Source organism: Dasypus novemcinctus, chromosome 17 (assembly GCF_030445035.2).
Source record: "Dasypus novemcinctus isolate mDasNov1 chromosome 17, mDasNov1.1.hap2, whole genome shotgun sequence".
NCBI lineage: Eukaryota > Metazoa > Chordata > Mammalia > Cingulata > Dasypodidae > Dasypus > Dasypus novemcinctus.
In genome coordinates this window covers 8,961,242-8,980,181 of record NC_080689.1, presented here as the reverse complement: position 1 = coordinate 8,980,181, position 18,940 = coordinate 8,961,242, and the positions used below count along the sequence as shown (strand labels likewise).

Sequence of the window (18,940 nt, the reverse complement as noted above, 5' to 3'; positions counted from 1 at the left end):
TTTCCCTGCCTCAGTCATGTTCAGTAAAAGGATGATTTAAAAAAAAACAACATTATTTCAGATCTTCATTACCTTGTCATTTCCTTTACTTTTGCCAAGGGTCTCATGAAATAAGATTCTACATTTCAAAAGACTAAACTAAAAACCTCAAGTGACTATTGCTACCCAAATTCTGTTTCACCTAAAGGGGCTCTTGTATAAGCAAGGACAAGAACGGCTTACCCCTACATTCACCCAAACAAAACTCTTCCAGTTTTGTAGTAACATGCTAAAATCGGGATGACTTTATTTTACGCTAGTGTAGTACAAGCATTTTAAACTAGAAAAGTTAAATGATCAGTGTAGAAATGCCATAAGACAAATAGAGTCAACACTTGTGATCCATCCCCCTTGGAAATATTGAACTGTTATTGTGTCGCTTCCCTTACCAGGATCCCCTCCAAAATTGTGACCAATGTCACCAACTCCCTCTGCCTGCCACCCTCACACACACACACACACACACACACACCAATTTTGTTTTTGGAGAAGTGATGAATAGAGTATTTGAATAAGCAACTAATTAAATGCTCTTAGCCTACATTGCTATCAGCTTTCTATTCAGTTTAACATATATTCTTTTACCTATGTAATCAAGGAGAACACCCCTAGCCGCCAACACCACAGCCCAAATAATCAAAGCAGTCTTGGTTAATAAAGAAACAATATGCAAGCAAAGTACACCTATATCCTATGAGTGTATGTATGGCTAGAACTTCTTTGATATTCTTTCTATGAATTTCTGATTCATTCATCACTGCCTAAAAAAAAAAGTGAAGTATCAATGGATAGTTTCTTATGTCTTAAGTCTGCTCCATTAACCCAAATATTTACTTAATAAACCTTTCATGTATTTTTAAAAGTCTTCATAATCAAATGTAACAAAGCAGTATATACCAGAATCAAAGAAGCATGTTCCCCTTTAAAAGGGTATCAAATATAAAATTTCAAATATAACCATTAAGATGGCTATTTCTGCCATCTGAACCTTTTCACAGGAAAAACAGGTAAATCCTTATTTGTTTTACAAATATATTTCACACTGATTACTAGATCGCTATCAGTCTGGAAGGAATTATTGTTTTACCAACTTTCCATAAATAAATGGAATGATCCTTCAGGAACAAAATGCATAATGAAAAGGAGACAGGGATTGCCTTGTTTCTCAAATGCAAACTTGCCCATCTGTGACCCGTTTATCTCCCCACAATTCTGAAGGGGAGAATTAGGTCATGAATAGGATGTGACTGAGAAACAGAGGTTGAAGAAGGAGGCTATGGCATTTCTCAACCAAGCCCAAGGTATTATGAAAATACATAATGCAGTGGAAGGCTTTCCTAATAAAATGGTGACCAGTGCAATTGAAATAAATAGACCAGCGTCAGTGGTTAGAGGCAAAGCAAAATATGCCTGGGGAAATTACCTTCTTAGATAAACAACACACTGCAGATTTATATTTATGTGTTTTCACTAGAGTTGATAATAGGCTAGGGTTTATGTACACTGTAAACATTCAGGGCATACAATCCTTTTAACATTACGTGCTGTGTGCCAGCAAAGCACCAGGGGAAGGTATTGATTCTCCAAAAAAGTTTTTAAAAATCATAAACTTTCTTTTATTTTATACTAGTGTAATACTAATATTTCAACTTAAAAGGGAAATTAGTGCTATAGAAATGTTAGCATATAACAAAGGCAAGTCTTATAGTTTTAAAGTGATCTCATCTGTCACTTAGCAACACAGCTTTTAAAAATTGCCAAGATATATCACTATGGGACAAATATAATGGACTATAAACCAACCCACCATAACAACTCTAAAAACTTCTCTTGCAATTCTCCACCTCAAGGCTCACCTCTGCCCAACAAAGATCTGGAGATCTTTCTAGTCAATAGCCTGTGTTTCGAAACATTTATCATCTCATGAGAAGGTGGTCTGACCATAGCAGCAAAGTGTCTGGAGAGTTGGTTCATCTTAACTTACAGTTATTAGAACAAAGGAAACTTGTATTCACTAGGTTGGGATCAAATGTATCCACATCCCTGCAATATTAGGGCCTTTTAATCGTCTTTCTATTAGAAAAGATTAAAATGCCTTAGTTATGTGAGATTAAATGCTCATTCAGTAATTGCAACGGACAGTATGCTTTCAGCGTAGGAGAATTAAATTAAAAGAAAGACAACTCTGGAAAATGTACTAGTGGTAGAATTAGAGAATGTTTCATCAGATTCTGAAGTCCCTACAGTAATGAATCTGCCAAAAGATAATAATATTTTAGTGAAAGGTGTGATTGGATAAGTCACATTATTTATTAACTGTTACCCTAAAATATCACTTTTGTCTTCTGATTAAGAATGGTTAGAGGGCAGCAGGGATGCCTGACACAAGCTGACACAAGGCATTAAAAATGGATTGTGTCTATCATGAACCTCGAGAACGTGCGCTGAGCCCGGCTCCCGGGTACCTGCGGGCCTGCAGCCTTCACAGGCTGTGAAGGAAATGGTCTCGGCCCGGCCCCCCGGACCGCCCAGGAACTCACTGGGTCTGGTCCTGCAAGCCCCTTGAGTTTTTGTCATTTCCACTGGCCTGAACGAGAGCTGGTCTTTAATTTCTAGACTCGCTCCTTGAATAATTGCCGAGTTGCCCACGTTGGAGAAGGCTGCGGGACAGCAGGAAGACCGAGTTGATCAAAACTGCTGGAAAAGTCCCCCCAGAGCTCCCGCCGATGTTTACTGGCATTCGCTTGGGAAGCAATTTTTCAGCTCCAGTGTAACCAAAATACTTAGATTCCCCAAATCTGCTTGTATTAAGACTGTGCTGACAATAATAGATGCTGCCCAGAACAAACGAGCATCCCCGGCTTCACACAGCAGCCCTGCAGGCTGCGGGAGCAGCGCCGCGTGCGGCCTGGCGAGCGCCTGCAGGATGCCCTGCGAGGAATGCGAGCTAAAGGTGCTGATAAAGGGAGGCAGTTAGCTCTTCATCAGCAAGTAAGAGAAACGAGGTAGAGAAAGTTAGGAAAACTGAGGGAGAGAGGGAGGGAGGGAGGAAGGAAGGAAAAGCAGGAGAGGAGGGAGGGAGGGACGAAGAAAGAAAGGAGGGAAGGAGGGAAGGAGGGAGAAAGGGGGGAAGGAAGGGAGGGGGGACGGAGGGAGGAAGAAAAAAGAAGAAAAGAAAGCAAAATGGAGACTAGAGAAGAAAACTAAGCCCCCCAGGGTTCCCTTTCCGGAAATCCCGGGTAGATAGGGAACGGCAGGAGCCTTCTGGAGGGGAGTGCCTTCTCCACGGCCCAGGCAGGGATACTGCACTCAGGTAGATCAGTGCCCTGGGAACGCGACCCAAATCTCCGTGCATTTCTGTTTATGCTATTTAGGGTCAGAGCACCTTAGAATTGAAAGGGACCTTGACAGGTTGCCAGTGTGGGGATCACAAGTGAGGAAAGGAGCCCTTCTCCACGCTGCCCCATCAGCAGCAGAGCCAGAAGCGCACTTGGTCTGCTTTGATGCACAGCACAGGGCAGGACCCCTGGGGTCCACTCTGACCCTTTGGGTACCCGACACAACCCCCAGCTCACCAGCCTGCTTGGAGCTCCTTGGAGTTGTACACGTGGGAGTTGTCACATTTATCCAAAGGCCTTAAAATGCAGGCCTGGCCCTGTTGGGTTAGTAATTATATCAATTAAAAGTATCTCATCGTTTTTATTTTCTTTCCCACTGATCACAGTTTAACAGATTGCCCCAAAGGCCCCGGTTACTCAATCCCTGCATCTATAAAATACCAAGTTTCATTAAATAGAAATCTATATACTCAGATGATGTGTATTAGATACCACAGCAATACCCAACATGGTGAAACTTTTAGTAAATTAATTGGTTATTTCATGGAAAACAAACCCCCTAAAAATGTCATCCTCCTACCCTGAACATCCACATCATGACTCTGCTTTTTATTGAGTTGCCAGATTTAGTTGGTTTAGAACCCGAATCCATAGCAGAGTGCCCAATATTTTCCCTCTTAAAGACCCATTTGTTACATGAATCCTATCATTTCGAAGAGTGTGCCTAACCAATTGCCTTTATTGAGAAATAGTTTTCCCATTTTCCTTTATAAAACAATGGTAGCAATTGAAATGACTGTGAAACAGTTCATAGCAGTAGGAATCAGAATAAAATCAGATACCGTACCTAACAAGGAGTTCAAAGGTCAACTACGTAAGTTCCAGGGCTTAGTGCAAAATGAACGGGTGGGGCCCTCGTTGAAGAATCAGGACGAAAAGCTTTTTCCTAGTTCCACGGTCCCTCTTTTGACCTGCCATGGTACGTTTGGTTGTTATTTCATGGTGGACTCCTTCAGGCCGAGGGAAGGAAACACATGGGGTGTGCAGACAACCTGGACAAGGAGGCACTGCCCGTCCCTGGGCCACTCTCGGACCCCTGCCGGGCAGTGGGATGGAGAAGGGCCAGTGACCTGGAACCCTCCTGGCCCAGGGAGGCAGCAGGGGGTGGCAGGAGCACCCCAGGATATCCTCCACTGCCCATCGACAGCACTTACACAACAAAGAGTCAAAGAGTTTAAGAAGTCCAAGGTGATGACCGCAAAGCCTTAACCCCTGAGTGCGGGACTGTCCTCATCACTGTTTCCTGGGCCCTGGGTCCCTGCACTGATCTCACACCCTGAAGACTTTCCTGATTGAGTATAAACTCTAGTTACCTAGTGAGATAATTGTCATTGTAGGTCACCTACTGGGGGGGGGGGGTATGGCCTATTTTTTGTTTAATTGTGTAATATTAAATAGGCTTTTGAAAGACAGAAAATAGCTAGTTAATACTTATGACTTTCAGGGAACAAGAAGCTCCTAAAGACCTAGGTGGGGAAAATAAAATTATTAATAGGAATATTACCACTAACAGCTAATATTTATTAGGTACTATTTTGAGTGCCAGGCAGATTCTCTTTAACAGGAACCTTATTTTACATTTCTTCTTTGCTCTAGGGTGGGGCTGTTCAACAAAGAAAACAGGAGCCAAATGTGGCTATTTTGAGGCTTGAAATGTGAGTAATCAAAATCGCGGTGTACAGTAAATAGAGCACACACTCAGAGGATTCAAAAGTGAAGAAAGTAAAATATTTCACAAGTAACTTTTAAAATGGTAGTTAGATGTTGAAATAATAACATCCGGGATATGGGCTAAATAAAATAAACTATTAAAATCAATTTCATCTATTTCTTTTTACTTTTTTTAAGTGGCTAATAGAAAACTTAAAATTACATTGGTGGCTCCCACCTTTGGTTTGCATTGTAATTTTTTTTGGACAACACTGCCCTAGAGCTGACATATCCTGGTGTTATTTTCCTAACATGCATTCCCAAGAAAAGAACAGTGAGAAAATAAAATTCTGTTCTTTTAAGCCAAATGTGTGGTAATTTTTTGTAGCAACCCTGGAAACTGATACAATGGCAACTGGGAAACTTGAGTATGGTCCGAGTGTGGGATCGTGTCTTTACAATAAAAATTTTCTTGGTGGTGGTCATGGTGAGGAATTCTGATGTACTGGAGTGAGTTTTCATAACATATGGTAGCTACTCTTGGATGGTTCGGCAAAAGTAGAGAGTGAGGGAGAGGACAGGGGTGGCAAGACGCTGCTGTCGGTGGATCTAGTTAAGGGATCATTAAGGAAAATGAAAAGGCCACTGGCAGTGGCGGGGCCAGGAGCAGCCCCCTATCTGAGACGTGTCAGGGACTTTAAAAATAGTTAAAAATTAAAGGAAGGGTTTTCTGGGAAAAACAAACCAAAACAGAAAAAAAAACAGAATGTACCCTACACAAGTTGCAGTATAAGCAATAATAGGAAATAAACTAGTTTCAGTCCAACAGAGACAACCCATCAGAAATAGACAAATACGCTGTAATAACCAATCTCTGGTCATACCCCACTTTGCAAGACCTTCCTATAGAATACGAAGTCATCAAAATGTCAACCAATTTCTCCAGCCTCCCCTAATTGCTTTTCTAAGCCCATGTAACTCGCTGACCATTTGGAGAACACTCTTACTTTGGTTCGAGATCTCCCTACTGGAGCAGTTAATCTTTTACAAAATTCATTGTATTGATTATTGGCTATTGCTGGGAGCAGTTTCTTTCAACAAGTTATAAGGGAGTTCATTATATTATTCTTTCAAATTTTCTGTGGGTTTGAATATTTTCAGTTTTTTAAAAAGCAATTAAATAATGAACCATGAACTACTTCACAAACGAATTAATAAAATTAAAACTACAATAGAATTAATACTGTGTTGATTTTAGTGTAATATTTAATAGTTAGCAAATTATTGTTATGTTCTTTCAAGCTCTTGCTTTGATCTTGAGCACGCTCACCCTGGCAATTCGTATATTAACAAGATCACATGTGAACTAGGATTACTTAGGCATCATAGGCTAATTAAAGTGAAAAAAATGCTTTGCTTTATTAAGATCAAAGTAGGAAGTAGTTGCTACTTAACTTGCTATTCATTTTTAGTATAGAACTTTCTTCTTGGGTACATTTGCCAAATGTTTGTCTTTGGGAATTTATGAAATATAGTCTATAGGCATCTATTTGCCACGGGTGATTTCTTAGCCTTCTATTCACTATCAATCTCCCCCTGTCTTTTTTTTTTTTCTTTTTTTTACAAATTACCTTTCAGAGGAATTTTTCACTCAGTTATATTTGCATTACTCCAGTTACATGATTATAACTATTTTGTCTTATTCTTGCTTATTTGACAGATAATGAAGCTAAAAAAACTTACATAAGTAGGGTAACGCAATAAAGCTTGCTGTGTCATTAGCAATGTGCCACATTTTAACATGATGTGAGTGAGTAACATGCCAAAAGGCCACATCATTAGGATAAGTCAGATCAATACCTGAGCCACAGTTAAAAATTATAAATTGATCACTAGGAAGTAAATAGGCAGGCACATCATTGCTCAAAACACTGCTCCAAGGATTGACTCCAGCTCCTTCACCTGGCACCAGGAACCTCTGGGGGCTGGCTGCTATCTGCCTTCCCAGCATTACTTCCTCTTTCTCCCCTCAGATAAAATATTCTCCCCTCAGACTAAACAGCTCTCAGCCTCTGAACTTCCCATGCTCCCCAGTCTCAGCTCACTCTGTTTTCTCTCTTTCAAATAGCCTTCAAATCCTGACCTCCATCCTGTGAGGACCAGTTCAAAAGACACATTCTCCATGAAACTCCTTGTTTTCAAAGCAGGCTGTGATTTTTTTTTCCTCCCAGAACACCACACTTGTTTTTTCTCCTCTTCATTTAGTGGTCCTCTCGTTCTGGTAAGCTTTCATATGTCCTCACGTGCATGAAGGCAAGGAGCAAAGTTTAATCATCTTTCCTAACCCTGCCCAACACTTTACTTGCAGTAGCTTCTCCTTAAATATTGTCACTGAAATGTATAAAAGATGTTTAAGGCTTTATTAACTCTCCTCAAAAAAAAAAAAAGCTAAAGCTTTTAAAAACAGAGCATCAAATCAATGCTGCAAGAAGTTACAGCAGGACAGATTGAAAGCCTTACGCCTCCAGGTGCTCGTGATTCTGCAGGCATTCTCCTAAATGCTTAGAAGCCTGCTCCTCTGTAGGACTGCCCTCGCACTTGAGACTCACATCACAGGAGCACCCTGATCAATCCTGGTTTTCCCTCTCCCTCCACCCAGCTATAAGGCTTGAGGCTCCAACACATGTGCATCGAGTGAATTCTCTGAAAGCAGACACCAGGATGTGACTAGACGGCAAGAAATCTATCAGGGGGAAAGCCTCTGAAGGAAAATGTGGAGGAAACCAGTAGAGGCTGGGAGCTTGTCAGACCACAAAGCAGGTATTGCGCATGAAATAAATGGTACCAAGAAAGAAACAGAGGGAGGAAGGGAGGAAATTAGGAAGGAAGGGCTTAGATTGCAGTGCATTAAACAACTTCAGCTGAAGCCACGGGGAGACTTTGAGCCAAAGTGACCCATTGGAGGAGTCCTGCATCTTGCAGGAGTGGATCTGTCTTAGTATTTTGCCATGTCCAGTCATTAGCAGGGAGCAGCTCATGGGAGACCTAGCCTTGGTGCACATGTAGTGATGGATTCAGAGCAAAGTAACCGTGGGGCATAGTGCGTGGCGCCCCCTGCAGTGAAAGACGGGAGCGGCATGTTCTCTTGACCAACACAATCTAGGTGCCATGTCCTGCCCCTGGCACTAGCTTAAGTTGGTCCATGTAGGGAACCAAACTTTTCAAGTTCCACATTGTAAACAGAGCTTGTCTCCGTGACCTCTAGGGAAACCAACATCCACTCTGTGACGTGTCCTGGACACTCACAACGGCACCAAGCCCTGAAGGGCTCTGCTTCCTGTACATGAAATGTTGAGCCCTCCCTTGGGATTCAGTGGAGCCCTCTTAAATTTGACTACTGCTTTGTGATTTTTTAAATAAAATGTAATTTGATTTGTACGCGAACAGAAAATATACTTTAAAGAACTCAGAGCAGTGGAAATCCCAACAAGGAAGGCACATTCCTCCTCTGTTGGGGGCCCACAAGTCCTCCTCTCACCTCCAAATGGTCTCATCACTAGAGATCTAATTGAGTCACTTCTTGGGCAAAGAGTGGCAGCCTCATCCTCAAAGAAAGATAAAAGGAAATTAATAAAGCTCAGATTAAAATGAAATCCTCCGAGTCCACCCTAGAGAAGAGAAGGAAGACATTGTGGGCCCCTGAAGAATTATTTCTTCACATAACAATTTTTCTTAACCTTTTGACTCTTCTCATATTGGGCCAAATGGAGAACTACATGAGAGAAACAAAAGATTTCTAAATAAAATATTGAATCAAGTTGATGTATACTTGTGTAAGCGGGAATTGGTGACACAAGTAAAAGCCAGTATCTAAAATACTTCTCTTCAGAAAAACGTGTGCTCATCTTTAAACAATCCTTATACCATATTAAAATGTATACATTAATTCTTAATCAATTTTTTTGTTAAATAAAACATATTTAGACATTAAATACACAATTGACTGGTACAAAACTATGGGAGGAAGATACTGGATTTACTCACTGGATTTGTCCCCTGCCTGGCATTCAGTGAGAACTTTTGAGTAAATCTTATCAATTAATTACATTATCTTGCTGCATTATAATGAAATTGCTTTGTTCTGTCTACAATATAACTGTAACCCAAATGAAGGAAGAGGTCTGAATACCCTCTTGTGCCTCCAAAGTGGAGGCAAGCTCAGAAATCTCAAAATGGGCAGATGGATGACTTTCCTTAGTTGAGAACCAAAACAGGTGGGTGAGGAGAGATGTTTGGTCAGCTTTCACCATCTCCCCACCGTGTCCCCACCTGGCAAATTTTAAAGATTTCCAGGGAACAAATTTCACCAAGTTCTTTAGTGACTAATTCCAGAATTTATAATGAAGATACTGACTGTGTGCCAGAAATGACATACATTGGATGGCACCAAACATTCAAGTGAGTTTCGAACTCAGTTAACAAAACAGTAACATCAAATATATGCATGTGGAAAATTATTAAAGATTTGTTTATGTGGGACTCTGATATTTGCCATGAAAATTCTTTCAATTAAAATTTGATAAAAAATTGGAGTCTTTTTCCCCCTTTTCAAAATCAGTTTCAAGAAACCCTTGATAGAATCAGCTAATTAATTTTTGGCCTCTTTAACTAATACCACATTGGAAGTCACATGTTATAAATCAGTTTCAGTTGAGATATTAAAATCAGATTATAAGAAAAAAGCCTTGTAAATATTTGCTTCCAAATGAGTTTAAGAATAAATATATATTCAGTAATTCATCCATATTTAGCAGATATTAATAAGACAAAGCATAGCTTTAAATTCACTTATCATTTAATACAAAGGAGGAAATAGGAAACTGGGCCTGATTAGCTTGTTTATTCTTGTGCTCAGAAATAACTTATTAAAATTTGAACTTCAAAATTGATATAATCTGTCAAATGTCAGCAGAAGTATTTATTCTGTAAATGAAGCTTTAGTTAATAGAACTTTAATTTGAAATATTTTACATTTCTTCTCCCTAAGAAAAAAGGAAAAGGGGTGGGGGGAGAAACCTCATAGGAATATAAAATAAACATGAAAGTTTGAATTTTCTATCTAGGTCTGTGCTAGCACTAGAGGTTAAAAACCTTCCAGAAATGATATATAAAGTCTTCATTTGCTCACCATAATTTAAGATTTTTTTGTGGCAACAGAACCACCAGATTTTACGTCAGGAAGAGATCTTGCTAATGATCTAGAGTACCGACCTTTTCTTTTTTTATTGGAGAAGTTGTAGGTTTACAGAAAAATCATAGAGAAAATACAGAGTCCCCATATTTCTCCCCTAATATAAGTTATTTTCCCTATTATTTACATTTTGCATTAGTGTGGTACCTTTGTTACAAGTGTTGAAACAATATTATTAGAATTATCCTACTTACTATAATCCATAGATTACATTAGGGTTTACTGTTTTTGTTGTATAGCCCTATTTTTTTTAAATTTTTCTTCTTATAACATACATATAACCTAAATTTCCCCTTTTAACCATATTCAAATATACAGTCCGGTGTTAAGTACATGCACAATATTGTGCCACCATCACCACTATCCATTACCAAAATTTTTCCTATCACCGCAACCAGAAACTCTTTACCAATTAAGCACTAACTACCCATTTCCTAACCCTAACCCAGCCCGTAGTAACCTGTATTCCGGTTTCTGACTCTATGCATTTTCTTATTCTAATTATTTCACATCAGTGAGATCACACAATACTTTTCCTTTTGTGTCTGGTTTATTTCACTCAACATGATGTCTTCAAGGTTCACACAAGTTATCACATGTATCCGAATCTCATTCCTTTTACAGCTGACTGACATTCCTTTGTGTTTACCACATCTTGCTTGTCCATTCATCTTTTGCTAGACACTTGAGTTGCCTCCGTCTTCTGGCAATTGTGAACAAGGCCGCTGTGTACATCAGTGGGACAATGCCGGTTTGAGTCACTGCTTTCAATTCTTCTGCGTATGTAACTAGAAGTGGGATTGCCGGGTCAGGTGGCAATTCTATACTTAGCTCTCTGAGGAACTACCTAACTGTCACTGACAGCGGCCACACCATTTCCACCAGCCATGAATCAGTGTTCCTATTTCTCCAAATCCTCTCCTATACTTATTCTCCATTTTTTTCAATAGTAGCCATTCTAGAGGTGAGAAATGGTGTCTCACGGTTTTGATTGGCATTTCCCTAATAGCTAACATTGTTGAACATCTTTTCATAAGCTTATTGGCCATTTATATGTTTTCTTTGAAGCAAGGTCTATTGAAGGCTTTTGCCCATTTTTAAATTGTTTTTAAGAGACAGCTGTCTCTCTGTTGTTGAGTTGCAGGATTTCTTTACAAATTCTGGGTATTAAACCCTTATCAGATATGTGGCTTCCACATATTTTCGCTCATTCTTTAGATTGTCTTTCTCCTGTCATGATTTTTTAAAATTCCCACCCCTCGCCCACCCCAACATGACTCCCCATCTGCTCGTTGTCTGTTTGTCTTCTTTACGAGGCACTGGGAACTGAGCCTGGGACCTCCCATGTAGGCGGTGGGCACCCTAATGCTTGAGCCACATCCACTCCCTGCTCTGACTTTTCAGAGGTAAAGGAGTCAAGCCTCGTGAAGTCATAAGACCTGGCCAGTTGCAGTTAAGACGAGGCAGGAGTGGACTCAGGATATGCGACACTGGTCAACCATTCCCAGGATTCAAAACCTTCTTGACCACCAAGCTCCAGGAAAGTCGTGTGCTATATACTGTCATCATGGGTGATATTGTGGATTGATGACGGTGGAAGAGAGAAGGGAGGGAGAGGAGAGAAGTTGGAGGTTTAGAAAACACGTGGTCTCGAAGAGGAGACACGGATAAAAAGGCTAAGAAATGTACAAATAGCTCAGGGATGCCAAATTCCAAAGCACAGCTGCCCCTTATTTCTTCGCTTCCTCTCCTTGTGAGGCCCAAGGATTGGACCCTTGCTTCATTTCTTTCCATAATCTAGTGAAATCTTCCACAGAGAAAGGAGCTCCAATTTCTACTTCATCTAACTCCTTTGCTATGTTCATAACACTCAGGGTCACCTCATGAGCTGCCCTTGACTTTGGGAGCATTGCTTACCCGCTCCTATCCACACTCTGGGTGGCAGGCTTCATTCTCATTATGGTCTTGGGGCAAAGGGCTGTGACACCCGTCCCTGGCAGTGCAGCCAATCAGAGATTTGCCTCAAAAGGAAGCAAGGAGAAGGGCCTAAGCGCTGGGCTTTGCGAGCCCAGAGAGTCTTTTGGAATCCCTGCCCTGCCAGTTGCTATGTAACATAAGGCAAGTTACTTAACTTCTCTAGTTCTTGCTTCCTCCTCTGTAAAATGGGAATTATAGTAGTGCTGGCCCCACAGGTTGTTATTTGGACTAAATAAGATGTGCATGAGGGTATGCATGCCTGAGTATTTTATATATATATATATATATATAAAATCAGGACTTACCTGTAAGTGTCTTATTTAAATAAAAAATATGGAAGCAAGGTGGAAATGAAGTCTCTTGGCTTGTAACCAGCAAATCCAGAGACCCTCCCAAGTCTCACGCAGGCTCACCCCACTAGGTCCAGAAGAGAACAGTACCTGGATGGCAGCATTGCTCACCAAGGGTGGAAGACGATGCGAAGTCTCCAGGGCCCTAAGCATATGGTAAGAGCACAACAGATACCACCTGTCCTTATTTTTTTGGTCATTGTTATTGCAAGTCACGTACACCTAAATCTTGCTTACTCTCAATAACCTAGGACTGTAGTTACCCTGCTTTTACTGATGAAGGAATGGAAGCTTTTGGAAATTAAGAAATTTGCCCCAGGATTTGGGCTATGGATTCATCCCGGTGCTACAGTCAATTCTCTCATCATCGCCAGCCCTACCACTCTAGGTTGATCATTTCAATAGATATATGGGACTCATAGGATGGATCAAAATGCACCTCTGTGCTGTAAAAATTAAAATTCACTATGACACTTAGATTCATACCAGGTCAGCACGATCCCAAAATTATCAATTAATAATTTTTTTTTAAGATGGAAAGAAAAAAATTGTTCAAATTTTATTCAACTGAGTTGTCCCTGTGATATCTATTCACCAATTTCACTATTTTTTTATTGATAAAATCCACTCAATTCCAGTGTTTTCTGTACCATAGAGGCATGACCTTAATGCAGTGATTTTGAAGAAAAATTAATCTCTGAATCTATTCCACATCAGGTTTCAAAAATTACCCCTAGTTATGCTACCGAAGGAAATGTTCAACATTAGCCTGGGTGCATTCAAAGCTTTCCACTTCATTGGTTTCAGAAGGCATATTATATTAAGGAGACAAAGATCCTCCTGTTTTAACTGGAAGAGACTCAAATAGCTGAGTTTTATTTTTCCTCCCTCCTCCTGACACTGTATCTTTTGAAAATACAGAAGAAAATTTTTAATTTCTTCTAAAAAGTAAACAGACCAAGGAGAAAATCAGTTTAAGTGAATACATAAAACAACCTAAATACTCTATTTCCAAAATACACATTTGGTGATGATGCTTTAAAAAATCATAATAATTACTGTCATAAGTGAATACATTCAAATGAGCTATCATAAATAAAAATTACTTTTGAATTTTGGAAGTGGATGAACTACCTGCAAGGAAGCTCAAGTGATTTACTTGTATCTATAATAATCCATTCAAAATTCACACTTTATTGTATAGAAACTACTATCTCACAAGTAAATATCTTTCTATATTTTTTCTGAGATGTGCACCAAAACATAAGCAGATATATATGCTAAAATGAGATTGTTAACTTTACTATACATTCCTTCCTTTCCACCGTAAGTATGCAAATTGACTTCCAACTTTTGGTAAATTTGCAAAAATTTCCCAAAGGTAAAAATTTTATTAGACCAAAATTTTCCAAGTGTGCATAGATGAATTATGTTTATTAACATCTCCTATTCTAAGTTTGATCATCTTCTGTTTTCAATCATAGTCATTTTACCTTTCTCAAATGAAAGGAAATACTGGGTTTTAGTAAAAAATGTACTGTTCACCTTTGCAGCATTATTAATGAGAAAAACAAGAGATTATCATGTAGCAAACCTGTGATATCATACAATAAACACCATATATAAAACTTTAATCCTATAGTCTTGAAGTATTATATTGACATTATTACAAGGTGTTATTTTATATCTTTGAGTCTGTGTCTGCACAGAGATGGTAGTTGTAGTTTTCTCTCCTTCAGCTGACTTCAACAGACTTTCCTTATGATGCCTATTGGCAATCAAAACATTAGATAATTCAATTAGGCTAATAACAAAGAGAGGTTGCTGAGACTTTTGTTTATTTGTTTGTATTTGTGTTTAAGATTTGTACACTCTTTGAAAATGTGCACATGTAAGTTCTTCATAAAACATTAATATCACAATGGGGATAATGGTATAAAATCTATCTGGTATTACTTCACAGTCTGATGTTTGACCTATTATTAAGATAATAACTTCCATTTTCAAGAAAGCCGTCCCCAATATTCATATAACTCATCAAATTATTATGTTTACTGGTTTTTACGTGAAGCAAATGAGGTCTCAAAATGTCACGGCTGAGTAAAGTGGACTGAAACAGCATTATGGTCATCTTCAGCATATGTCAATGAGGAACGTTTTCAATGTGTTGGATAGCCTAACAGTGGCATATCTTGCTTGACCTCTTACATTCAATGTTTTCCATATACCCATTGAACAGTCCTCTGAATTCAAGTAACAATTTTTGCCTGTACTGCTTGTCTTTGATTGCAAATCTACATGGCATTATATTATTTTTTAATTGTTTCTAGAGCAGTATAGTGAGAAAAGCAACACTTTATAATATTCTGGAAATTAAAACCTAGTCCCATACCTGATCGTGTTCTAGTTGTTACTTCTTGGGGAGGTAACTTAGCCTCTGCTGCTCCGTTGTCTTTTCTTTATAATATAAACAGTAGAATTCTCTTTGCAGTGTTGGTGGGAAGAATAGACATAACGAGCATTCAGTGTATGATCTTTCTGGCGGACTTCCCAGCTGCCTATGCAATACTCTCTCTGTCCTTCTTCCTTACAGAATCCCTTAACAGAACCATGGTCTGTTTCAGTCTGCAGGGTCTCACCAAAAAAAATGCCATTCCCCAGCATCTTGTGCAACTAAGAGGGCCATGAAACACAGTTCTGACCAATGAGATGTGAGAGGAAGTTTCTTAGTTGTTATTCCAGAAAGGCCACTGAGTTGACATGCACCTTTCGTCCTACTGTTTTCCTCTTCTCCCTCCCTGGAACCCAGACCAATGCGCAGAGGTGGAGAACGCACCGGCCATCATGAAGAAGAGGGCCGTGAGCTGACCATAGCCAAGAAGGGAGCTAAAAAGACATTCAGATTCCCTAGGACATCATGGAGACTCCCTACGGCATCACAGGATTCCCTGTGGCATCACCGAGACTCCCTGTGGCATCATAGGGCTCTCTATGGCATCCCAGAGACTCCACACCAGCCCTGAGCTGCATATCCCCAGGCATCTTATTATTATTATTACTTGTAAAACACAGAACTCTCCATGTCTTTTAGGCATGCAGTGCAATGAAATCCCTTGAGATGATAAAATACTATTAGTTTGGCTTTATCTCACTATATTACCAATTTCTTGAGAGCAAGAGCCATATTTCACCTCTTTAGTACCTCTGCAGAGAAAAGCAGTGAAGTACAATAGAGTGATAAAAAAATATTAAAATGAATGAAAACTCACAGCCCACCTTGTGAAAAACAAGTACATGTCTTCCTGAAATGTATATACCTTTTTGAGTTGGACACATGCAAACGGTAAGCCAAATTGTATCAGTTATCCATTGCTCCTTAAATTACCCCCAAAATGTGGGTAGAAAAAAATGAACACTTATTATCATAGAGTTTTTATGACACAAAAAATCAGGACTAGCTCACCTGTATGGTTCTGACTCAAGCAGTCAGAGGCCTGCCTGGCCTTCTGCAGTCATTTCTAGGCTCAACTGGGAGAAGATCCGCCTCTGGGTTCAGCTGGCTGCGGGAGGCTTCTGAAGAATGGCTTCCAAATTCATTCACAAAGGCCTCCCCTCGGAGCTTCTCAGGACGTGGCAGCCGGGACGCAAGTAGTCAGAGAGAGAAAGACAGAAGCGAAAACAGAAGCCACATTCTTTGTATAACTTAATCTCAGAAGTCGCATCTCACCATTTCTGCTGTTCATTGGCAATAAGACATTACATCCAGCTGACACCACTAAGCCAGAGGACACACAAGGGGAGGGGATTAGCCAAGGGTGTGAAAACTAGACAACAAGGGGGCTACCTATCCCACTAACCTACCTTTAAAAGTCTGCTACAGAACCTGAGCTGAACTGACTACCTCCTGAAGGGTGTAATATACTTCATTTAAGCCATAGTTCTTTGAGGTTTTTCTTTTACTTGCAGCCCAACGTAATCCTAACTAGAATGTCATGCTAAGGTGGAGATGTTGTATGATTATCAAATGCCTTGGGGAAAAATTGAATTTATACTTTAAAGTGGGAAGAAATTTTATAATTTATTTAAAGTAGGGTTTTTCAAACTAGAGGTCCATCTGCTCAGACCAGCATAGTATTAAAAACCATTTTTAGCTTTTTAATTGGAGTTTGCATGTCTCCAGTTCACCTGAGGCCCCAGCACCCCCACCATTGACATCAGATTTGCCTCACTTATTTTTCTATCTGACTTCTTACACATTTATCCAAACACTTTACTTTACATACGAAGGAACAAAGGCACAGAAAAGTTACAGTGACCTAAGTGTGAGTTTATGGAAAAAACAAATTAAATACTAGTATACAGGGCTACCAACTCCTAGTCTAGGCCTCTTTCCATTGTTCTGGGACAAATAATCCCATTTTTATTACCCTGGGAAGAAACAGCCACTGGGTTGACCATTCCCTCTGCTTCCCTGCAGCTCCCCTGGAGATCTAGCTCTCCCCTGGGAGTCACAGCGCCCCCACCTGGTGGGCCAGCGGCAGGATGCCTCGCCTACCATTGACTTCCAGTGCGATAGCTGAAGGCTTCTCCACACTGACTGCCGAAACCTTCCCTCGAGATGTGGGGACTTGGAGAGGCTGCATGTCTTATCTTTTGGCAGTTCCTATCAGCACTCATTTTTAATCACACAGATTGAGGGACCAGTGTACTATATTCTCACCTCTCTGTCATCTCATATCATATTAATGTGATATCATTTTAGTCTATTAGAGTGCCATAACAAAAAAGGAGGTGTTAGAGCATGACAGCACCTGTCAGAGTGTTGAAAATACTTATTTGAAATATTGGATTAAACCAGTTTCAAGTGACATTTGTGGTGGCAACTCATCCTTTCTGAGTAAGTTCATTGATTTGCACTATGTAAATGAAGGTGTCCCTTGCAGGCTATCATTAAAGAAAATGTCCCCTTAGATAGTCATGAAATAAAAATTCTAGCATTGAGAAGTGCCTAGAGACCATTAAAGACCATGCTATAGCATTTCTCTGCTTATAGCATTTACTCTCTCCTCAGTTCTCAATGTTGAGTTCACCAGCCACCTTCTCCATGAACTTTTGCTAAGCTTCTCCACCAATGTATGATCATAGAGTTTACTTTGTTCATTTTCGAATGGGGCTTTAAAAATATCATAGTCTACTGTATAATCTATCTATATCTATGTTTGTAATAGTACCTTTCCTATACCATAGATTCCTTGAGAGAATGAGGATTGCCTTGCCTTCTTCCTCTACACCACAGAATCTAGAATCATGCTTTACATATACTCAGTGTACAGAGCTTGTTGTTGAATGAATGATCTGTTTCACTTTTTTAAAAGATGAAGATACAAGACAACCTAAAAGCATTGCTCAGTGTGAACAAATGATTTAGTCACGTTCTTCAAAGCACACATTTCTTTATTGTAGCAAAGTAACAGGCTCACTTGATATGCAGACACCCAGTTAAGAATTTAGGATTAGCACTTCAAACTTAAAATAAGAGGGTAACTTACCAATTTGAAGACCCAAGTTTCTAACCACATGTTATTCCTGGGTGACTGAACACAAAATATTACTTTCTTATATCCCAACAAAGCTCTAAATTGGTGATGAAATACTAGGAAGTACCAGCTATTCCATGTAACAAGCTATGTGGCAAATAGTACCATTGGTGATGATGATAAGGGCCATGATGATGAGGAGGCTACATCAGCCCTAGGACAACTCAAGGGCCCAAGTTACAAACATAATGAAATATGACTTAGTTTAATGTTGATAATTGATATATAGATGACATTGGGCCTTCAAATCTACAAATATGATATATCCCTCCACTCATTGAGGTCATCTTTAATTTCTCTCAATAAGATTTCACAGTTTACTGTGTAGAGATCTTGGATATTTTTTGTTATAACTATTTTTAGGTATTATTATGTTATTGTAAATGGTACCCTTTTAATTTGAATATCCTAATGATTTATTGTTGGTAAGTAAAAATGCAATCATTTATGAATATTTTGCATAGTATGTGATACATACTTGGCACTTTATTTTGTATATTTCAATGCTGTTCAGCTTTCTTGCTGAAATTACTGATTATAATAATTTATCTGCAGATCCTTCTAAGGTTTTTACATACATAATCATATTAGATCATATCACAGCAGCTTTTTAAATTATTACTTTTCATTTATTACACCTCATTTATTTTTCTGAACCTACCATACTGTTCTAGTACA

The 18,940-nt window shown here is 39.4% G+C and overlaps 1 long non-coding RNA gene across 1 annotated transcript in view; it reads right to left on the bottom strand.

Annotated features, from left to right (window-relative positions):
- LOC131273931 (uncharacterized) overlaps positions 1-15,534 on the bottom strand; it is a 42,896-nt gene extending 27,362 nt beyond the window's left edge. Inside the window, exons 1-2 of the long non-coding RNA XR_009181097.2 lie at positions 15,058-15,534; positions 12,621-12,810 (exon numbers count right to left, since the gene is read on the bottom strand). This is a non-coding gene — a long non-coding RNA (uncharacterized lncRNA). The remainder of the gene's footprint in view (positions 1-12,620; positions 12,811-15,057) is intronic.
- Positions 15,535-18,940: the final 3,406 nt, after the last annotated feature.